Below are 18,194 nucleotides of genomic sequence, written 5' to 3'. Positions count from 1 at the left end.
GAAGGTCTTCGTCCTACAGCTCGCCATTTTCCTTTCTTGCAGGCAGCTCAGCAACTCATCGATTTGGAATGGGCGGCGCCGGCGGCTTCCTTCAAAGGGGGCCGGGCCCTGAAAGGCATGTACCCATTGGCACCGGCTCTCCAGGACCTGCTGGCATGTCCTCAGGTGGACGCCTTAATTAGCGCTGTGGTCAAGCGCACTACTATTCCAGTGGAAGGGGGGCGGCCCTCAGGGAGCCCCATGACAGACGAATGGACACCATTCTGAAACAAACTTTTGAGGTGGCAGCTTTCTTTGCGGATTGCGGCCTGCTGCACGGTGGTGACACATGCCTGCTTGTCTCAGGTCAGGAACAACGCTCCAGCGGCTGACATGGAGTCCGCTCTTTCCTTCCTCACCGATGCCGCCTCGGATTTGGTTCGCACTACAGCTAAGGGGATTTCATCCTCCGTAGCCGCCAGGAGGCAGCTCTGGATCCGGCCATGGTCAGCTGATGCGCCTTCGAAGTCTCGTCTCACCAGGTTACCCTTTCAGGGCTCGTTTCTGTTTGGCAGTGACCTTGATAAGCTAGCCACTACCTGGGGTGCCTCTCCTGTGCCTAGACTTCCGGAAGATCGATCCAGGAGGGGACAGCGCTCCTTTCCACGGCCCTACAGGGGCAGGAGTTCCCAGCGCTTTGTTCCGTATAGGGGGCGCTATCAGGCGACTCGTCCTCCGGCCAGGAATCAGTCCTTTCGGACCAAGCAGCATAAGCGGGGGGCTGGCCGGGCTCGGGCCCCGGTCGCGCCCCGCAATGAGAATTTGCCGATTCATCTGGGGAACGAAGCCATAGGGGGCAGGTTGACCCTCTTCTACCCCAGATGGGTCGAGATTACGTCGGACCAGTGGGTCTTCGCCGTTATCCGGGAAGGATATTTTCTGGATTTTCATCATCTTCCTCCGGACAGGTTTGTGGAATCTTCATGTCCCCGGCACAAGACGGCAGCGTTAGAAGCTACCCTGGCGAGGCTCCTGTCCTTGAACGCCATCCTCCCAGTACCTGCCTGGGAAGTGACTTCTGGACACTATTCCATTTATTTCATGGTTCCCAAGAAAGGGGGCACTTTTCGGCCTGTGCTGGACCTCAAGTCAGTCAATCGCTACTTACGAGTACCGAGGTTTCGCATGGAAACTCTGCGCTCCGTCAAAGCCGCAGTCCAGCCCGGAGAATTCCTCAGGGCATTAGACCTGTCAGAAGCATATCTTCATATTCCGATCCATCCGGATCATCAGCGCTACCTGCGCTTCAAGGTTCTGGGCCACCACTTCCAGTTTCGGGCTCTACCCTTCGGGTTGGCCACGTCCCCACGGACATTCACCAAAGTGGTAGTAGTGGTGGCAGCGGCACTCAGGCGGGAAGGGATTCTGGTCCATCCCTACCTAGACGACTGGCTGATCAGGGCGAAATCTCGAGAGGAGAGCCTGCGGACGACCGGCAGAGTGATCGCCCTTCTGGAAAGCTTGGGCTGGGTAATCAACCTCAGCAAGAGCTGCCTACAGCCTTCCCAGTCAATCGAGTATCTGGGAGTGCAGTTCGATACTCGGGCGGACACGGTCAGTCTTACGCCCAAGAGACAGTTGAAGCTTCGACAGCGTATCCAGTATCTGATGGGTGCCAGTCGGCCCATGGCCTGGGATTATCTGCAGGTTCTGGGTTTCATGGCCTCCACCCTGGAAGTGGTGCCTTGGGCGCGGGCCCATATGAGACCTCTACAACATTCCCTGCTCTCTCGCTGGAGCCCCTGTCGACGGGACTATTCCACGCGCCTTCCTCTACCGGCCAGCGTTCGGACCCAGCTGCGGTGGTGGTTGCAGTCCAACCACCTGAGCAGGGGGTCGAAGATGTCCTCGCCCACGTGGACCTTGCTCACCACGGATGCCAGCCTGAGCGGCTGGGGAGCACATTGCGAAGAACTCACCGCACAAGGGCGGTGGAACAGAGAGGAGTCCACGTGGAACATCAATCGCCTGGAAGCCCGGGCGGTCCGATTGGCATGCCTGCGATTCGCTCACAGACTGCAGCACAGAGCCATCAGAGTGATGTCCGACAACACCACCACGGTGGCCTACATCAACCGGCAGGGCGGAACCAGAAGCCGACAAGTCTCTCTGGAGATCGCCCCACTGATGGTTTGGGCAGAAGCGAATCTGCAGGACATCTCCGCCGTACACATTGCTGGGAAGGACAATAGCACAGCAGACTTCCTCAGCAGGGAACGCCTAAATCCGGGAGAGTGGCAGCTGTCCCCCACAGCTTTCCAGATGATTGTCGATCACTGGGGGATTCCGGCCATGGATTTACTGGCGGACAAGTCCAATGCTCAAGTCCCCAGCTACTTCAGCTGCAGGCGCGACCTGTTCTCACACGGAATCGATGCCCTGGTCCAGCCGTGGCCTCCAGGGACTCTACTATATGCGTTTCCCCCGTGGCCTCTGCTGGGCGCCATCATCCACAGGATTCAGACGCACCGGGGCCTAGTTCTTCTAGTGGCACCAGACTGGCCAAGAAGACCCTGGTACGCGGACATGAGACGACTACTGGCAGGGGAGCCTCTTCCTCTGCCTCCTCTCCGGGACCTTCTACGTCAAGGTCCCATCCTCCACGCGGATCCAGCTCAATTCTCTCTTACGGTCTGGCCCTTGAGAGGGCTAGACTGAAGAAGAGAGGTTACTCGGGGCCCGTGATTGATACACTCCTCCGAGCTCGCAAGTTTTCCACATCCCTCACCTACGTCCGGATCTGGAGAGTATTTGAAGCATGGTGCGACACTCATGGCACCAATCCACATACCACCACCATACCTATCGTGTTGGATTTCCTGCAGGATGGGCTTCAGAAGGGTCTCTCCCTCAGCTCCATCAAAGTTCAGGTTGCGGCGCTGTCTTGCTATGGTCCCAGGAGGGATGGCAAGACCATCGCCAAGCATCCAGATGTTTCTCGTTTCCTGCAAGGGGTCAAGCATATTCGTCCGCCACTAAAGTGGCCTGTGCCCTTATGGAACCTTAATCTTGTTTTGGATTTCCTCGCGGGATCCACCTTCCGACCCCTTCGGGGCTTATCTCTCTGGTCTCTCACCTTGAAGTTGGTGTTTTTGCTGGCGGTGTGCTCCGCACGACGCATCTCTGAGCTACAAGCAGTGTCCTGCCGTGAGCCCTTTCTACGGATCAATCCGGAAGCTATCCATCTTCGGACGGTTCCCTCCTTTCTCCCTAAAGTGGTTTCACAGTTTCATCTTAACCAAACTATCTCCTTGCCTACCACGGTAGGTTTGAAGAAATCTGAAGAAGGCCGTTTATTACGCCATCTCGACATCGGCAGATTGCTGCCTAGGTATCTGGACGTGACACAAGACCTGCGAAGGACGGACCACCTGTTCGTCCTACACAGCGGGAAGAAGCAAGGTGACGCAGCCTCTCGGCCCACCATTGCCCGCTGGATTAAAGAAGTTGTCAGAGCAGCCTACGTGGAGGCTGGGAAGGCTCCGCCTCTACAGGTTAAGGCTCATTCTACCAGAGCGCAAGCAGCATCTTGGGCTGAATCCGGGATGCTGTCGCCGACAGAAATTTGTAAAGCAGCGACCTGGTCCTCCCTTCATACCTTTTCCAGGTTCTACCGTCTGGATGTCCAGGCCAGGGAGGACTCGGCTTTTGCAAGGGCGGTACTATATGGTCCTCAGGCAGCCTCCCGCCCCGGCGGGGAGTAAAGCTTTTGTACATCCCATTCGTACTGAGTCCATCTGGCTACACGCCAGGAAATGTTTGGATTACTTACCTGGTAATCCCCTTTTCCTTAGTGTAGACAGATGGACTCAGCATCCCACCCAGCTGCCTGTGTACATGGGTTTCACCGATTCCAGGTAAGCCATGGCATTTGTCTTACATATGGGCATACACTCTACCAGGTGTCTGCGCCTTCCGGTTGGGACTGCTGGCGGTCTCCAGCCACTGTCAATCGGTTAGGGGGGTCCTGTTTTCACTTTTTCACTTTTCACTGAGCGTCAGTACACACATCCATAACAGCTTTTGCAAGGAAGATTACTGAATCGCTGCGCTTCCTGTGGGGCTATATACCCCGGGCTGACGTCAGATCCGTCTCCAACTGCTAGCACGCGGATACTAACCCATTCGTACTGAGTCCATCTGTCTACACTAAGGAAAAGGGGATTACCAGGTAAGTAATCCAAGCAATATGGTTCCCAAACAGAATGAAAACTATTTTTATTGATAATCATTGCAATTTTATAAAATAAAGTTTTTTTTTAACAAACTTGTTCTAATCCAAACATAGAAAAGCATTTGGAGAGTAGAATGTTACATGGTATTAGTAGAAGGGATGAGATCTGAGTAAGAGATCACCTTTAAATGGATTGCAAGGACATTACAGTTATCATTACCAAGTATTTGATTAAATATATTTTAGAAGTTAAAGAAAATCATAACATTTGAAATTGTAGACTCATGAGTTTTAAGATTTGAGATTTATTTATTGTTAATAATTAACTTTATTAAATGGAGTTAATTTAAAACAATCATTTCATTAATCAAGCATAAAAAAACCAAAATATAAAATGTAAATTTGTATAAGCAACTGAAAAAATGAAAGGTTGACAAAGGATTTTAGATTTTAAAGAAAAAAGGACTACTTGGAAATCATATTTCTTCTGATTTGTTTTTAACAGTATTTTTTAAAATATATATTCTGAAAGTAAAATGCTTCTAAAAGCTAACTGAAGTCCTGGTTAACATCTTTGTATTGTTGAATTACAGCTTATTATAAATATTTCTAGTGCTGATTCCTCTGAGTCATAAAATAACTAAAATGTAGTTTTCTATACATTTACTAAGTTGCGTTTGAGGAAGACTTATGGATACATCCCTATTTCTGTTCCCAGTTTAGGTCCTTGGATCTTTGTTAGTAGCTGTCTATAAGCCTGTCCTGACTTAATATACACATGAATATCACTGACGGTTGTTAAGTCAAGTGTCAAAATGCTATGAGTAAGTTAGGAAAATACAGTAAAGCACTTTATATAGCAAGCTATCTCCTTTGAAAGTAACAAAGCTTTACAACCAAAGGGCCGGATTTTAAAAGCCCTACACGCCCCTACACAGGGGCGATCTGGGGGCGGGACGGGGTGGTCCGGGGGCTGGGCGGGGGTGGGACCAGAGGCCTCCCGCACAGCGGCCATTTGCTGCTGTGTTGGGGGATCACATGCCGGCAGGCTGCTGGCGCGTGCAACCTGTGCCTACCCTGAGGCAGGCGCAGAAGGTAAATTAAAATTTGGGGGAGGTTTAAGATAGGGCTGGGGGGGATAGGTTAGGGGAAGGGGTGGGAAGGTTAGTTTAGGGGGAAGGGAATGGGGGAAGGCTGCAGGCATCGGCACATGCTAGATGGATTAGTGTGTACCCCCTTGTGCGCGCCGACCCCCAATTTTATAACATGTGCGCACTTGCATGCCATCTTATAAAATCGGGCATACATGTGTGCACACCAGTAGCATGCGCACATGTACGCCCGCGCATAGGTTTGAAAATCTACCCCAAAGTTTGTGCAATAATGGGCAACACAAATAAATAAATTCTTCCCAAAATCTATAAATGCCACTAGTAGACTGTTGAGAAAATGTTTGTGAAAGCTGTATGAACAGAAATAGTGTTGTGTCCATCGGTGCCCGAACACCCTATCTCCACCCTCCTTTCCTCTCTGGCGCCTCCCTCTCCGTCCGCGGGAAGATTGGCTACTGCGGCGTCCATTTGCCGAGGGCCCTCGGGTGTTCCCGGACCGGCTGAATGCTGCAATCGCCATGTTTCCTGGAGGCCTAGGGGCGTGCGTGCAGCGCGGCCCCGATTGAAGTACCAGCATTGGCGCGAACATTGGGGCGTCCCCCAAAGATGACATCACCCGCGACGGATATTTAAGGTCTTGGAATTTGCTAACACATCGAGTTAGCAAGGACATGGATTGACAATGGACTCGCTTGTCTGTCTAAGCTACTCTGCCTCCTCGGACTTACCAGAGATACCCGCTCCTCGGGGGCCTCGCTCTCTCTTTGTTTTTTCAGGTGACAGTCTAGAACCGGTACTCGCTCCTCGAGGGCCCTCATCCCAGACTTACTTTGTATTTTCTTCTGCCTGGAAGTCTTCACTACCAGCTATCTCAGCTACATCAGTGAGTTACCATCGTTCTCTCTGAGCTTTCCCTGGACCGAGGTTCTCGCTCCTTGAGGGCCTTTACTTTCCAACTCCTGGGTTTCATTGGGACTTTGTGTGAGTGTTACATCTGCATACCCTGCCTACTCCCTATATCTCAGTCTCTCTTCAGCTCAGCCTCCAGGGATTGCTGTTCCAGTATCTGAGGGATACAGCCCTGCCGGGCTTGCCAGCTCACTACTGCCATCTTTGGCGGTTCACTATACTGTCTAATAAAGAACTAGTGTGTGTCTATCTCCATACTCTGAGCCTGACCGGTGGTCCCTCTCGGGATCATTCCCCCGGGGGCGTTGTCATCTGCTACTGGTCCAAGGATCCACCCACTACTCTCATATATAACTACAAATTCCGAACGGATTGCTAACTACTATCTGATTGCTCCTCCCATCATGTATCAGATCAAGAACAGATTGCTACTCCCTAGCAGATCCTGAACAGATTGCTAACTCCCTAGCAGATCCTGAACAAATACTTCATTAATAAAAATGTTTCTGCCATTTTTCTATGAACATTTACATATGATGTACAAACCTGAAATTAATTTGTGCAGTTTTAGGTGAATTTTAAAAACCTGGTGAGTGCATAAATTGGGGGATGCGTGAATAAGTCAGGCTGATGCGCACTAACTGTATTTTAAAAAGCACCCATATATGTGCATACAACCCACTACACACACATCTGAAAAGTTTCCAAAAAGGGGCGGGGAATAGACATGCTCTGGGTGAGGCATAGGCGTTTCAGGGCTTGGCCAAGAGAAGTATGTGTAAATATTTATGTGCGCCAAGGTCTCCTGCCATGTAACTTTACTTCTGCTACAGAGGACGTGTAAGAAATAAAAATAAAATGAACCAGCCATTTCTGTGGAGTTTAAGGTCTAGGGTACCTGGGGAGTGTGTAGGCTATCAAACCAGGGGGGGGGGGGGTTTGGAGGACCTAGCTATTAACTGGGTGAACTGGTGGATGAATTGGTTAAACTGGTAATTGTGTGGACGCATGGCCTTCTTAAAACTCCCCGATTCACGTGGTAGAAGCAGGATTTGTGCGCTCATGTACGCGCCCATTTAACATTTTGGTGCACATGTGTGCACAGCCAGGCTATTTTATAACATGCGCACATATACGCACGCAAATTATAAAATGGCCACACGATAATACACATGTACCTGTTTGAAAGTTACCATCCATCTCTAAGTTCAACATTTTGAAAGGAAGGAAGGGAGAAGATAAAAAATAAAAAAAAAATAGAAATTGCTGACTTGACATAGTTAATTAATAAATTAGTAGGGGAGACATTGCTGCACAAATATTATAAAATATGACTGAATAAACATTGTTTCCCCATTTATCATAGTACAGTTGTGAAGAGTATTAATGTCAATACCACTTGCTCTGCTCTTCCCTTCTGTCTAATATGCTTATATACACATGAAGAAGCTTTTGTTGCCTCCCAGGGAGACTGTAGATGCCAAACATACCTTTCACTGAAGAATGCGACTATCCAATCACGCCATCCAGGTTTAAAACACATAAGGTTGTGCTGATTTGTCATAATCCACTTAATGGCTAGAAGAACCACTGTAATCTTAAAAAGGATGCCTCTGCAAGAGCAAAGCTATTGTTACAAACATGAACTATGAGCGCAAAATTCACATATTGTACTGCAACTGACCAGATGTCATTTGAGCAAAGTATTTCTTATTTAAAAAATGCAAAACTAAATTTAGAAGTATTTGTGAACTATAACAAACCTTATCAACAGAAGAGTCACTATCTCACATCTTTACTTGCAGCTCTGCAGTTGTCACTGACTTTGGTTGTACTTCAGGAACAAAGTCATCAATATTTGTCACACTGCATGTGCACACAGACATTTAGTTATATCATATACATAATCCTTCCTCATCTTATTGTCATCATTCACTTTCCCCTTCTTCTCTCTTTGGCTCCCTTTAAACCTTTTTACCTATTTCCCCGATTCCCATCACCCTCTCTCCCCTTTCCCACTTATTCTCCCATCTGATTCCTTCTCTATCATCACCTCCCTCCATACATGAAAGGACCAATAGAAGCAGCAGTTCCATTGGAGTTGGAATCTGTGACTCTCTCTTGTCCCTGATTATTTGTCAGCAGTAATGCTTGCATTGTCGGTAATGTTGTTTAGAAGGTTGCATGTCTATGATGAAATTTGGCTTCTGAACTACATTTTCAATGCACAATTTAATGTGAATATATTAGCACATTTTGTAATAACATGGGCATGTTGGGACCTGCTGACTATCTCCTGAATTTCCCTCCCCTCACAAACAAGCCAAACAATCAATATTGGGTTTAAATAAGGTCACAGTTTATCCAACAATACCACTTTGCAATCTGAGCCCATGCATTATTACACAATTATTACACAATGCCCCTATTCCATTTCCTCATCTCTTTCCTCTTCAGGCCGAGCTTTGGGTGGTGGCCTGGGCATGATCCATTGGTTCCACCAATAGCCAACCCTAGCTTCCAAGCGGCCTTCCCCCACCTCCCCAGTGGACCTCTGCTTTACCAAATTCCTCCCACCCACTATGTCTCAGCAAGGGAGAACCCACAGCATGACTGACATCCCCACCAAGCCATCTCTGTTCTGGGGTTTCAACATAACCTACCCATCCCACAGGCTGATTCAATATAAAGAGGCAGATTTTCAAAGGGGTACGCACATAAGATACGCATGTAACCCCCAAAAACCTGCCCCAAGCTCCCCCTGCGCGTGCCAAGCCTATGTTGCATTGGCTGCCGGCGCGTGCAAAGCCCCGGGATGCGTGTAAGTCCTGGGGCTTTCATGGGGTGTGTGTCGGGGGGCGTGTCACAGCGGCGCATCGTCGGGGCATTCCGGGGCGGGGCTGTGGGTGTGGTTCCAGTCCAGGGGCATTCAGGGGGCATGGCCGTGGCCTCTGGACCAGCCCCAGACTGGAACATGGTGTGCCAGCAGCCAGCCCACACTCGCAAGTTACGCCTGCCTTGGGCAGACGTAACTTTTGAAATAAAGGTAGGGGGGAATTAGGGCTGGGGGCGGGTTAGTTAGGGGAAGGAAAGGAAAGGTGGGGGGCGCCAGAAAGAAAGTTCCATCCGAGGCCGCTCCAATTTCGGAGCGGCCTCGGAGGGAATGGAGGCAGGCTGCTGATTTTGCACAGCCTTGCGTGCGCCGCCCCCCGAATTTTAAAAGATACACGCGGATCTATTAAAATCCAGCTTACTCTTGTTTGCGCTGGGTGCATGAACAAAAGTATGCGTTCACGTACTTTTTTAAAATCTGCCCCAAAGTGCGGGAAAGCCGGCGCTCCGTGTTGAGCGCCCGCTCTCCCGACGTGCGCCCAGGCACCTCTCCTGGGCACGCGATTCTCTATTTAAATTAGGGCCCGTGCTAATAAGGAGGCGCTAGGGAGAATAGCGCGTCCCTAGCGCCTCCTTATTAGCGGAAGCGGCGGCTGTCAGTGGGTTCGACAAATGATGCTTAATTTTACTGTATAAGGGGTAATAGACGCACGTCGAAAACGTGCGGCCAAACGGGTGCTAAACTGTGCTCTCAGCCGAGCGCACTGTACTGAATCAGCCTGCCAGTATGCTTGTTAACATAAAAACTTCACCACCAAAATTTACAACATAAATTTACAGCATAATCAGGTTACCCACCAACTGTGACAATAATATAAACAACCATAGAACACTACAACACACCAACACAAGGGTCGGGAGGGAGGGAAAAAAGATATTCCAGAGAAGAGGAGGAAGGGTTTTAAAGGAGAAGGGAAGACACTTCCAGGATGTGACTCTCATGAGAACTGACTAACTCTAGGTCACTTAAGCCCAGGCTTGGTTCAAATTCTCATGAGGACCACCAGCAGCCCCATGAGTCACCTCCATTTAATTTTTTTTTTACATTCAAAATTAAACTCTGGCATAAGCCACATAATAGTTAGGAGAGAAAGGTGTGTGTGTGGGGTGGGGGGGGGGGGGGGAAGCCCACCACCACCACCACCACCACCACCACCACCACCACCACAACGTTAATGACAGCAGGCTGGATCTCACACTTCTGCCTTCCTGTTCTTTTCCAGTTATCCAAACTACTTAACTGTGTCTGGCTTTACAATAATTAGCCAAGTAACCCTTTACCATCTATCAACATTGTGCTCCATTGTATTTGTATGACTGACTGCTAAAGCTTTGTTTGTGTGGTCTATCATAAACAGCAAACCTGAAGGAGGTACCACCAGCATTGAATGTGTTAAGATATTTAAATATGCCTTCTGTTCTGTGAGGAAAATTGCAATTTTTTTCTGCATTGATAATGGGACACTGGACAATTATTTTTTAATTTACTTTTCTAAAAATATAAAAAGCTTAGTCATAACCGGTATGAATACAGATTGTTCTGATTCAAAATGGGGAAAATATATCTTGGACTGTGATAAGAAATAGTGACGTTATAGTGCAAACATAAAAGAAAAATCAGTGATTCTTTTATTTTATGCCAGTACCTGTCCTACTGTTGTTACTGCCTTAGTTGAACATTTTTTTTTCATTTGCTGCAATACACAATGTGCCAAGCTTCGTAACACATGTTTTCTGTTGTATCCTGGTTCTTAGTTTAACACACACTGATCTATAATTACATTTGCAAGACTTGCATGTGCTATTCAGTAATGATGTAAACATCTGCAAAATACAGGGGTACAAGGAGCATCAAAACAAGAGCAAATTGTCTTCTTGAGCACAGTATGATTTTGATCTCTGGTTATCCTATAAAGTTTCACTTATTAAGCTTTTTACATTTTTAATTACTTGTTAATCAATCATAAAGATGTTTGCCTATTGTAAATTGTGCAAGGACAATGGGAAGTATATTCACATTATAATCGCTATGTGGAAAAAGTTGGAAACAAGGGCAATGAATCAGCGCTGTTCAGCTACTTCCTTATTCTGCTAATATGAAATCAGATGAGTTCAATACACTCATCCTTCACCGCCACCCATTTTGATTGAAAACAAATTAGTGTATCCATAAGGCACATGCTAGAACAGCTTTTTGCCTTATTGTAATATGAAAAAACAATAGAAAGTTTCCTTGTCATTTTTTAGTGAAAACATTTCATATTAACAGTGATGACGTTAGGGCTGTTCTTATGGCTGAGCAGAAGCCTTGTGCCTTGCCATGTAGGTGACCCAGGTCCCAATTCCTGGTGCTGGCTCCTGCTCTGTGGAGTGGCTGTGTCTGGAAACACTGCAGAGCTAGCATGTAAAGCCCCTGGGAATGAGAAACTCACAGCCACCGTACAAAAGTGACACCTACTTGGCTGGCTTAAGTGCATCTGGGCTAGGTTCTAGGGGAACTGCAGTCCAACTCTCAGCCAGAGGATTGTTGCTGAAATGATTGAGTAGGATTGGAGGGAGAATAAAATGGGAACAGATTCCGGGTAGCTGTGAATGAATGCTCATGTCCAGCTGTGGCAGGTTCTGATTTAACTAGAAACCCAAACAAGCAGGAAGAAAGTGCCAGGCAAAAAAAATAATAAAATAAAGATGAAGCAGTATCCATGCTGAACTACTAAGGCCTCTCTGGCTTAATAAAATTGTGAACATTTCATTCAGAGCTCTGTAACAAAATAATAATACATTAGGGATGTGCAGCCAAAAAGTTTTCGTTGCATTTGTGATACGTATTCGTGGGGGGTCAATTCCGTTTCATGTGGAAGTATGGAGAATTCCATAAGTTGTTGATCTGTCAATACGTTACTACGGCGAGTTAAATTCCTGTCCCAGCTAAAATTAAAATTAACTACAACCCCCACCCTCCTGACCACCCCAAGACTTACCAAAACTCCCTGGTGGTCCAGCGGCGAGTCCAGAAGCCATCCCTGCATTCTCACACCCACGTTTGCCGGTTTCATCATGTCGCCGATAGCCTGTGTCACAGGGGCTACCGGTGCCATTGGTCAGTCCCTGTCACATGGTCACCGGCGCCATCTTGTGCTCCTACCATGTGACAGGGGCTGACCAATGGCACCGGTAGCCCCTGCGACATAGTATGGGCAAAGGCTATCGGTGCCATTTTGAGTCCTGGCATCGGACGGCAGGTCGCTCCGGGACCCCCGTTGGACCCACAGGGACTTTTGGCCAGCTTGGGGGGGCCTCCTGACCCCCACAAGACTTGCCAAAAGTCCAGCGGGGGTCCAGGATCGACCTCCTGCACGCCGGCCGTCAGATGGCATCTACCTGCATATCCCGATCCATCCGGATCATCAGCGCTACCTATGCTTCAAGGTTCTGGGACGCCACTTCCAATTCCGGGCTCTACCCTTCGGTTTAGCCACGGCACCGCGGACCTTCACCAAGGTGGTCGAAGTGGTAGCAGCGGCACTCAGACGGGAAGGAATCCTTGTCCATCCCTACCTAGACGATTGGCTGATCAGGGCGAAATCACGAGAGGAGAGCCATCGAGCAACCGACAGTGATCGCTCTTCTGGAAAGCCTGGGATGGGTAGTCAACCTCAACAATTGTTGCCTTCAGCCTTCCCAATCACTGGAATACCTGGGAGTACAGTTTGACACCCAGGCAGACAGAGTCATTCTCACTACCAAGAGAAGGTTAAAACTTCAGACGCGTCTCCGGTACTTGATGGGAGCCAGTCGGCCCATAGCTTGGGATTATCTGCAGGTTCTCGGCCTTATGGCCTCCACCCTGGAAGTGGTACCTTGGGCAAGGGCCCATATGAGACCTCTACAATGCTCCCTGCTCTCTCGTTGGAGCCCCTGCTTTCGGAACTATTCCACGCACCTACCTCTGCCAGCCAGAGTGCAGACCCAGTTACGGTGGTGGTTGCAGTCCAGCCACACGAGCAGGGGGTCAAAGATGTCCTCCCCCACGTGGATTCTGCTCACCACAGATGCCAGCCTGAGCGGATGGGGAGCACACTGCGAAGACCTCACCGCACAAAGGCGGTGGAACAGAGAAGAGTCAGGGTGGAACATCAACCGTCTAGAGGCCCGGGCAGTCTGATTGGCATGCCTACGATTTGCTCACAGACTGAGGAACAGGGCAGTCAGAGTGATGTCCGACAATGCCACCACGGTGGCATACATCAACCGTCAGGGCAGAACCAGGAGCTGACAGGTATCTCTAGAGATAGCCCCGCTGATGGCTTGGGCAGAGGCGAATCTTCAGGACATCTCCGCCGTCCACATTGCCGGGAAGGACAACACCACGGCAGACTTCCTCAGCAGAGAAAGCCTAAATCCAGGAGAATGGCAACTGTCCCCCACAGCCTTCCAGATGATCGTGGATCAGTGGGGGATCCCGGACATGGACCTACTTGCGGACAGGTCCAATGCTCAGGTACCAAGATACTTCAGCCTCAAGCGAGACCCGTTCTCTCATGGGATCGACGCTCTGGTTCAGCCATGGCCTCCAGGGACTCTGCTGTACGCTTTTCCTCCGTGGCCTCTGCTGGGCGCACCATCATCCACAAGATTCAGAAGCACCGGGGCCTAGTTCTTCTAGTGGCACCAGACTGGCCAAGAAGACCCTGGTACGCGGACATGAGAAGACTATTGGCAGGGGAGCCCCTTCCCCTGCCTCCTCACCGGGACCTTCCACGTCAAGGTCCCATCCTCCACGAGGATCCGGCTCAATTATCTCTTACGGTCTGGCCATTGAGAGGGCTAGATTGAAGAGAAGAGGTTACTCGGAGCCCGTGATACATACACTCCTCCGAGCTCTCAAGTTTTCCACATCCCTCACCTACGTAAGGATCTGGAGAGTATTTGAAGCATGGTGTGACACTCATGACACCAATCCACATGCGACCACAATCCCTATTGTTCTGGATTTCCTGCAGGATGGGCTTCAGAAGGGTCTCTCCCTCAGCTCCATCAAGGTTCAGGTGGTTGCGCTGTCTTGCTATGGTCCCAGGAGGGACGGCAAGGCCATTGCCAAGCACCCAGATGTTTCCTGCTTCCTGAAAGGAGTCAAGCATATTCGTCCGCCACTGAAGTGGCCAGTGCCCCTATGGAAGCTCAACCTTGTTTTGGATTTCCTCGCAGGATCCACCTTCAGACCCCTTCGGGGCCTGTCTCTCCGTTCTCTAACTTTGAAGATGGTGTTCTTACTGGCGGTGTGTTCAGCACGCCGCATCTCAGAGCTACAAGCGCTGTCCTGCCGTGATCCCTTTCTCAGAATCACGCCGGAGGGTATCCATCTTCGCACGGTTCCCTCCTTTCTACCTAAGGTGGTCTCACAATTTCACCTTAACCAAACCATATCCTTGCCTACCACGGCGGGTTTGAAGAAATCTGAAGAAGGGCGTTTACTACACCATCTCGACATATGCAGATTGCTGCCCAGATATCTGGAAATGACACGAGAAGTACGAAAGACGGACCATCTGTTCGTCCTGCACAGCGGAAAGAAACAAGGTGAAGCGGCCTCTCGGCCCACCATCGCCCGCTGGATTAAAGAAGTTATCCGAGCAGCTTACGTAGAGGCCGGGAAGTCTCCGCCTCTACAAGTCAAAGCTCATTCTACCAGAGCACAAGCAGCATCTTGGGCAGAATCCAGGATGCTGTCACCTGCAGAAATATGTAAAGCGGCGACATGGTCCTCCCTCCATACCTTCTCTAGGTTCTACCGTCTGGATGTCCATGCCAGGGAGGACACAGCATTTGCGAGGGCAGTCCTACAAGGACCTCAGGCAGCCTCCCACCTAGGCTGGGAGTAAAGCTTTTGTACATCCCATTCATTCTGAGTCCATCTGGCTACACGCTAGGAAATGTTGAGATTACTTACCTGATAATCTCCTTTTCCTTAGTGTAGACAGATGGACTCAGCATCCCGCCCAGCTGCCAGTGTACATGGGTTTCACCGCTTCAAGGTAAGCCATGTCATTTGTTTACATAAGAGCGTCCCTTTGCCAGGTGTCGACGCCTTCCGGTTGGGAATGCTGGCGGTCTCCAGCTACTATCAATCGGTCAGGGGAATCCTGTTTCACTATTTCACTGAGCGTCAGTACACACACACATCCATAACAGCTTTTGCAAGGAAGATTACTGAGTTGCTACGCTTCCTGTGGGGGTATATATACCCATGCTGACGTCAGATCCGTCTCCAACTGCTAGCACGAGCATACTATACCCATTCGTTCTGAGTCCATCTGTCTACACTAAGGAAAAGGAGATTATCAGGTAAGTAATCTCAACATTAGTAAACATGGAAGCAAAGAATTAATTTAGTCTTTCTGCAATGGTCTAATCTTTCCTAAGAGCCCCTTTAACCCCTCAGTCATCTAATGGTCCAACCAACTCCCTCACAGGTTTCTTGCTTCGGATATATTTTAAAAAGTTTTTATTATGAGTTTTTGCCTCTATGGCCAACTACTGTGGGAACACTGAGAGGAGAGGATCACCTTGCTGGTAGTGGAAATGAATCAGTAAGTTTTTGCTTGGGACATTGTCTTTTTTAAAAGTATTGGGGCAAAGTTAACTATTTGGGAATATTATTTAGTGTGTTTGTACCTTTAATAGTCAGAAAGGCAGTGAATAAACAAGTTAAACTGTTTGTATTTTTAAATAGTCAGTCAATAAGGTAGCTAGTAAGCAATAGGTAGTGTGTTTATTTTTAAAACTGAGTGTTCTGCAGACTTTTAAAGAACTGAGTGTTTGTATATAATACAAACTGAGTGTTTGTATTGAAAAAAAAACCCCACAAAAAAAAAATTAGCCAGAAGCTAGAAATAAGCTAGGAGCAGTGTATACCTAAGTAAAAAAGTTGAATAGTTCAGCTCAGTTACTCACCTTGGAAAGGTGTTGAGGTAGTGTGATTGGGTTTGAATAGGGACCAACATTTGTTAATCAAGAGAGCAGTGAGTCACTCTGGCTGACTAACTGAAGTTAGACTGTTTGTATTTCCCAACCCTAGCTCATCCCTTAATTTATAGGCAGTTGCCACTTTCACAAAAAAAACAAACAAACCATCAACAAAAACTTTATTGAGAATTCGATCAGACCCCGGTAGGCCACTACCAGACACATAGTGAATTCACTAATACATTTAAAGGACGTTAGACACATTCCTACTCCCATAGCAACCTAAAACTTAACTAGGAACTGATCAAAATTGAGATGAAGGCAGCAATCCAGCAGCAAGAGGGGGGCTTCCCAGTCTTTTGCATCGAGTGTCACATGTATGATTTTTTACCCACCGGTGAGAAGTTGTGCATGCGATGCAAAGAGCTCCTGGCTTTCAGAGAACGAGTCCAATGTCTGGAGGCTAGAGTGGCAGACCTGGAGGAGCTGAGGCAGACAGAGATGTATATAGATGAGACCTTCAGGGACATAGTAGTCAAGTCCCAACTTCAGACTGGCAGCCCTGGTGCTGCCTTGGAGGAAGAAGGTCTCATGATGGGAGAGCACCAACCAGGTGCAGCAGGAAAGGTTCCTGTAGCAAGGACCTGCTCTCCAGGTGATGCATTGTCCTTTCACTAGGGATGTGCATCACTTTTCCACGTATTTGAAATCTGCAACTTATTTTTTGCTATCTGTTAAATACGTGGGGAGGCGAAACGCATTGCGACTCCCCACGTATTAAACAGATTTCTGTTTAATTCGGCCTAAATAAAAATTTAAACCCCCCCCCCACCCTCCTGACCCCCCCAAGACTCACCAAAACTTCCTGGTGGTCCAGCGGTGGGGTCCGGGAACTCACTCAGACCCTCGGTGCTAGTTTCATCATGGTGCCGATAACCTTTATCACAGGGGCTACGGTGCCATTGGTCAGCCCCTGTCACATGGCCATCGGTGCCATCTTGTGCTCCTGTGACATAGTATGGGCAAAGGCTATCGGCGCCATTTTCAGTCCTGGCCTGGCGTCGGACGGCAGGTCGCTCCGAGACCCCCGTTGGACGCACAGGGACTTTTGGCCAGCTTGGGGGGGGGCCTCCTGACCCCCACAAGACTTGCCAAAAGTCCAGCGGGGGTCCGGGAGCGACCTCCTTTCACACCGGCCGCCCGATCCCAATACTCAAAATGGTGCCGATTGCCATCATAGTGAGGGCAAAGGTGATCGGCGCCATTTTGAGTATTGGCGGGACGGCGATTTTGAGTCTCAAAATGGCGGCGATCGACGCCATTTTGATTATTGGGATCGGGCGGCTGGCGTGAAAGGAAGTCGCTCCCGGACCCCCGCTGGACTTTTGGCAAGTCTTGTGGGGGTCAGGAGGCCCCCCCAAGCTGGCCAAAAGTCCCTGTGGGTCCAACGGGGGTCCCGGAGCGACCTGCCGTCCGACGCCAGATCAGGACTCAAAATGGCACCGATAGCCTTTGCCCATACTATGTCACAGGGGCTACCGGTGCCATTGGTCAGCCCCTGTCACATGGTAGGAGCACAAGAAGGCGCTGATGGCCATGTGACAGGGGCTGACCAATGGCACCAAAGCCCCTGTGATAAAGGTTATCGGCGCCATTATGAAACTAGCACCGAGGGTCTGAGTGAGTTCCCGGACCCCACCGCTGGACCACCAGGGAGTTTTGGTAAGTCTTGGGGGGGTCAGGAGGGTGGGGGGGTTGTAGTTAATTTAGTAGTAACGTATTTACAGATCGACAACTTATTGAATTCTCCATACTTCCGCATGAAACGGAATTGACCCCCCACGAATACGGATCGCGTATGCAACGAAAACTTTTTGCCTGCACACCTCTACCTTTCACACTGAGGATAACTCCCCAAGGCCTACTGCCCAGGATGGAAGGGTTAGGTCGGCCGTCATAGTTGGTGATTCAATTATTAGGAATGTAGATAGCTGGCTGGCTGGTGGGCATGAGGATCACCTGGTAACATGCCTACCTGGTGCGAAGGTGGCGGACCTCACGCGTCACCTAGATAGGATTTTAGACAGTGCTGGGGAGGAGCC

General features: G+C 49.1%; 1 protein-coding gene and 1 long non-coding RNA gene across 9 annotated transcripts in view; one reads left to right on the top strand and one right to left on the bottom strand.

Moving 5' to 3' along the window:
- Nucleotides 1–18,194, top strand: part of RGS6 (regulator of G protein signaling 6) — an 831,317-nt gene that overhangs the window by 58,886 nt on the left and 754,237 nt on the right. The gene's annotated exons all lie outside the window — the stretch shown is intronic.
- Nucleotides 1–18,194, bottom strand: part of LOC115090080 — a 30,838-nt gene that overhangs the window by 8,217 nt on the left and 4,427 nt on the right. For both annotated transcript variants that reach the window (XR_003856302.1, XR_003856301.1), the window contains exon 2: nt 7,725–7,847. This is a non-coding gene — a long non-coding RNA (uncharacterized LOC115090080). The remainder of the gene's footprint in view (nt 1–7,724; nt 7,848–18,194) is intronic.

The sequence above is a fragment of the Rhinatrema bivittatum genome, chromosome 4 (genome assembly GCF_901001135.1).
Source record: "Rhinatrema bivittatum chromosome 4, aRhiBiv1.1, whole genome shotgun sequence".
Lineage (NCBI taxonomy): Eukaryota > Metazoa > Chordata > Amphibia > Gymnophiona > Rhinatrematidae > Rhinatrema > Rhinatrema bivittatum.
The sequence above is the reverse complement of the archived record's forward strand: the minus strand, read 5'-3'. Positions and strand labels throughout refer to the sequence as shown.